Below are 5,832 nucleotides of genomic sequence, written 5' to 3' on the forward strand. Positions count from 1 at the left end.
ATTGCAGGCAGCCAGCCATCTTTTTATTATATTGCACTATCAATGGTTTTCAAGTGGACTTTGCAGTTCTGGGATATCCTCTATTCACTTCCATTACAAAGATACTTCCAATGATATAAGTTAGGGGGTGTGATCACAGTCTGTCTCAACTTGTATTCATACCATATATAAAAAATTTAAAATCTAAGTTAATTCCATGCACATAATGAATTAATCATTTCTTTTGAGTTCTGTGATGTGTAGAAAGGAGGTTAAGAGAATTCAGCACTAAACTGTCTAATTCTCTTTTAGGTCTTTGATTTTATGATATTATTTATCTCTTTTTTGGCTAATATTCATAGAAGTCAAACCTCCAAATTACATCATATGAATGCTCAACTTACGAAAAATAACAAATTGATGAGGAAATGTGATGAATACTGAAAGGATCAAAATACATGATAAAAAGAAAAATATGTTTATTTATGGTGCCACATGGCAGATGTTACATGTGCCCCATGTAGGGACACCCGCATATGGGTTACCCATTTGCCACGCTGACATGGTGCAGGGTTCACTATGCGCAATGCCTACATGATGCTCTGGGGTGCTTCCTTGGCGCCACATGGCACCCACAAGGATGTGTGTGGCGCTCATATGTGGGACATGAGTGGAACATGTAAGAGGCGATTAAAAGAGTTTGATATCTACTATTGTTTCAGTCTTTTGTAGATTGACATTTGTTCCTTTTATCAATGTGGGACTAAGGGCTTTTTATGGCTTTGGTATGTGATGTTTCCCCATCATGAGTGTCATTTGCTGTGGGATGACTATCCTCAAAGCTGGTGGACCGGGTCCATTCAATCCCTAAGGGGGTGCATGTCACGTCAAGAGTGGATGACATTTTGGCCATTCATAAGTGGGCTGAGTTGGGTGCAAGTGTTGATGCCTGGCATGCGCGTATGGTCACCAAGCTGATCGGAGGGTTGGGATGAGCGATGTAGGATATGAGTGCATAGAAAATTCACGCACATGCACATGGTAATGATGTAATCCTCTTGGCCCCTTTCTCTCCATCTCCCTCTTTCGAGGGATTGCACCTAGTGGTGTAGTGTATTGTGCCCCTCAGATAGCCACCATGTGGCTGATCCAATGGGCCACATGCTTTCTTCTCTCTCCTCAATATTTTCTGTCTTTGTTGATGGGTGTTTAAAGTTGGTACAAACACACAATAAACGACATTGGTAGGAAACAAAGATAAGAGAATGTTCGTCTATTATATTCGATAAGTAAGATGGTACACGTATTTATAGGGGCGGATGTTCCCCAACTTAATGTAACCAATTTACAAAATTTAAATGATGTCCAAGCAGTCTTTGACATAATTATGATGAGTGACACTTGGTCGGGTTAAGGGTGACGATGGTTTGTGTGAAGCGGCAGAAGGTCAGGCGCCATCTTGAGGCAACTAGATTGACAAGTGTCTTTAACAATATCAAATTCATGCCTGGTTAAAGGTTGAGTTTGGATTGGAGCAGATAAACACAACTCCTTGCAAGAGGTTTGATGAGAATATTGACAATTTGATCACTATGACACTAGCGGTAGTATCTCCTGATGAAGGAGTTTGTGCTCTATTCAGACCATAGTGCCTTAATGCACTTTCACGACCCAGAGAAGGTCAGTGATTGGCATGCCTGCTAGATCGGTTACTTATAGGACTACACCTTTATTATCCACCACAAGAAGGGAAAGGACAATGCCATAGCAGATGCCCTCAGCTGGAGACCACTAGTCCCCAACATGATGAGGACACAAGTTCCAGGGTTTGAACAGCTCCCATAAGATTATGTCAATTTCCCTGACTTTGGGAAGATAGTTAGAGCCATCCATGATGGACCGAAGTCTGAATTATAGGATTATTATCTTTGGAGCGATTGCCTTTTCCATGGAAAGAGACTATGTGTGCCCCACACGACACTGCATGACTTTCTCATCTAGGAGACTCTTGTAGGTAGTCTTAGTGAACAGTTTGGTGTCAATAGAACTTCCTGGCCCTAGAGTACCAGTTTTTGAGCCCACCCTAAAGAGGGATGTCAGGAAGATCATCTCCCGATGTTTGACGTGCTCGAAGGCAAAGATGACCAAGAAGAATGTTGTTCTCTCTACTCCCTTCCCAGTGCCAACGTGCCCTAGGGATGATGTCAGCATTGACTTCATCCTTGTTATACCTAAGACCAATCAATGACACAGTTGTTGTAGATAGATTCTCAAAGATGACACATTTTGTGCCCTGTTCGAAGACAACATATGCATTGCGAGTAGCACAACTTTCTTTGACGAGATTCTCTGCCTACACGGTGTGCTCCAATCTATCGTGTTTGATCACAATGTGTGATTTACGAGTTACTTTTGGAAAACCATATGGGTCTTGATGGGGATCAAGCTCAAGTTCTCCACGACCTACTATCTGTAGACTGCTGGACACACGGAAGTAGTGAATCACAGCTTACAGAACTTGCTCTGCTCCATCGCTGGGGATAACCTCACCTCTTGGGATCACATGATCTTGCGAGCCGAGTTCACTTTTAACTCATTAGTGAATCGTACCACCGGGCGTATTCCATTAGAGATCATAAATGGCCAGGTACCTCGTAGGCCCTAAAGACCTCATTCCAGTAGATCATCATGCTAGGGCTTTAGGGGATGAATCCTCATGCTATTCGCCTAGCATGTTATAGACTTGCATCATGACATTCATTCACACATTGTCTCGCAAAATGAAACGTACAAGGTTGTCGCCAGGTAGGCTGTAGTTCGGTGAGATACACTTAGGGAGATCTAGTTATGGTCAGGTTGAGTCCTGAGAATACTCTCCAGGGATTGCTACAAAGCTTCATTCTCGTAGTACCAAGCCTTTCTCGACAGCCAGTCTGATCGGCAAGAATGACTACATTGTGAGCATGCCACTTGATTGGGAGATATGTTCCACCTTTCAATGTTAGTGACCTAGTTTGATATCGACTTATGCCACCCATTATTGAGCCTCACAAACCCTCGAGCCTTGGGAGTAATGAGATCGAGTGGCACCATCCATCTCCATCAATCTTATCCCCGTTGAGGCACGAGCATATCGAGTCGGTAGTGGAGGAGGTAATTAACGCTGCAGGTCAGCTATGAGACCGCGATATTCTGTTTGAAAGTGTCCCTCTGATGGATCTTCGGGTGGAAGATCCCCTACGGCGGGATCATTTTCATGATCCTCATCGCGTTCTACTATATCGGTATTCTGATACTCGGCTCGCGTGCGAACCATCCTATGGTCAACGTTCCACTAAATAGTGTCTACGGGTTTAACTAATGATGTATGCAATGTAATGACGTGCATAAGAAAATGCGTATGAATTTCAAGAAATGATATGCGTTAAGAAATAAAATTTTACGGTGATAGTCTACCGTGTTAAGCAAAAGCTAACACAACCTGGCTCTGATACCAATATGATGTAATAAGATTCCACCGGGATTGACGGTTCATATTACAACACAGTTTAGCAATGAATTGATTTCGAGAATTTATCTTTAGTTGTAATGAATGCAGTACGAAAGAATCCAATGAGCAATAATAGGCGTCTACGTACTAGGAAGGACGGTCAATGAATTCCAATGGCGGAGATATTAATCAATCTTAGACTCCTAATGACCTTTAAGACCAACTACGACGACAACGGTGTAAGAGGTGTGTCGGCCCTGAGTTGTTCCAAGTCTAAAGATCAGCGAGGAATCCTTTACCACCAGAAATCCTATCTCTCTTGATAAGTGGCTTTCCTATATCAAGTATTGTCATTATCCTAGGCTGAGGAATTGATAGGGGATGACTGCACTGCACTGCACTAGGTAATGATACTGAAATATAACGGGGGAGGATGAGAGATACCTGATTTGTCGATATTCCACGGCGAAGATAATCCGATTCGGCAGTCCGGTCAATGGCTGGCACCAGTGACAGCGAAACCCCGATGAAGAGGAACCAGCGGGCTTGGGAAGGGCTGAGGCGCTAGGGCGGTAGAGGGTCTGATGCAGGTGCCGCGGGCCAGCGCACATACGGAGGGGACCGTGGGCGTAGGCTGCCTGGGGCACGGGCACGCGGTCGCGTGCGGCGCGCATGGACCAAAGGCGTGCTAGGCCGCGGGCGCACAAGACGCGCGCGCGGGTGCGAAAGTGGGGCGCAGCGCCACGGCGCCTGGCGCACGCGTCGGCGCGCTGGCGCGACCGCGGCGCGGCGCGCGCGCGCGGCTGGGCGCGGAGCAGAGGGCCGACGCTCGAGGAAGGAGAGGCTACGAGATGGCGGCCTGGGGGTGTGCGATCGGATCCTGTGCGCGGGCGGTGGACGACTCTGAGAGGGCGGTAGTGGCGTATGGCGGGGAACCAGCACGCGGGCGAAGGGACCAGGGTGAGACGGTGAGCTGGCCGTGCAGGTGGAGCGGTGGCAGAGACGGGAAGAGCGGGCGCCGGCGTTGGCGGCGGCAGCAGCAGAGAAGAAATCTTGGGTTTCTTGATTACTAACTGCTCAAGAACTCCAAGCGAGGTAGGGCGGTTCTTGAATCTTGGACGATCTTGTGGCGCAAACGGCTGAAGCCCTGGGTGGTGTCGTTGATGGTGGCGGTGGATGTCAACAAATCCTCAGAGTAATCTCGACGAGGAAACGTTGCGACTGCAGCCTCCAAGAACTGTGAATCTTGATTTTCAAGAACGCCCCGGAGTGATCTCGACGGCCGAAAGACGACGACTCATGGAGTGATCTCGACGTGAAGACGTGTGGCGGAGGCTCACGGAGTGATCTCGACGTGAGGGAGGGACCAACCACGTTCCCACTAACTCTAGCCTCTATCTATCTCTATCTCTCTAAAACACTAAGATAGAAAGAAAACACGATTTCAATTCTTCAAAAGCCTCCTTCACTTGGACATGCTATCCCCTTATATAGTGAGGATAGGTGCCAAGTGACGTTGTTTAGAGGAGGAACCGTCGTGAGACGTGGTTCATCCTCTATTCAACAGTTACAAGACAAAATAAAAGAAAAAACACAACATGGACAAGGCCCAAACACCGGCCAAGTCCGTAAGGTCCATGAACAAAAATACAACCAAACAAGACAAAATAAAGCGTGAAAATGGGAAAATACTTACGTGGAGTATTTGAACTCCGGATGGCGAGCGTCGGCGCGAGCAGCCCGGTGTGGTTGGATCCGTCTCATCCCGACATCGACTGGATGGTCCCTCATCACTCTCTCTCTCCTTATCTTATATTTTTCCTTCATCTCCTACTTCTACTTCCTCTTCTTCTTTGGCCTACTCATAAGTTACATAAATTATCTTCAGTCTTGTTTTGTTTATCATGTGTTTGAGTAACTATTATTCCATATAATGTGTTTTGTACCTACTCATGATTTTTTGGTCATTGCTTTAATTTCTTATCTGTAGTTAATTAAAATACTCTGTGGGACTATCGTAACTGATCATGTGTTAGGTTTGCTGAAAGATCATGCAAAATGACTTGTTTTGTTTATATTTTTGATAATAGTCATATTGATTTATGTTCTTCTACTAAGACAATATGTATAAAAAATATTAACATAAATATATAGAGATGCCCATTCTTTTATGACCTCATAATTCTGTTTGCATGTTGTCAGAATGTCCCACACCATGTCACCTATGGGGTGGAGACCAACGACCATCATGAGGCGAGGCGAGAACATCTTGTGGTGCCCAAACTCATCAGCTCTAAAAAAAAGTCATCCTAGAATACTTCACACCGATTAGTGCTGGATCCTACGGATGCCTGTTATGTCAC

This window comes from Wolffia australiana, chromosome 18 (assembly GCF_029677425.1).
Source record: "Wolffia australiana isolate 7733 chromosome 18, ASM2967742v1".
Lineage (NCBI taxonomy): Eukaryota > Viridiplantae > Streptophyta > Magnoliopsida > Alismatales > Araceae > Wolffia > Wolffia australiana.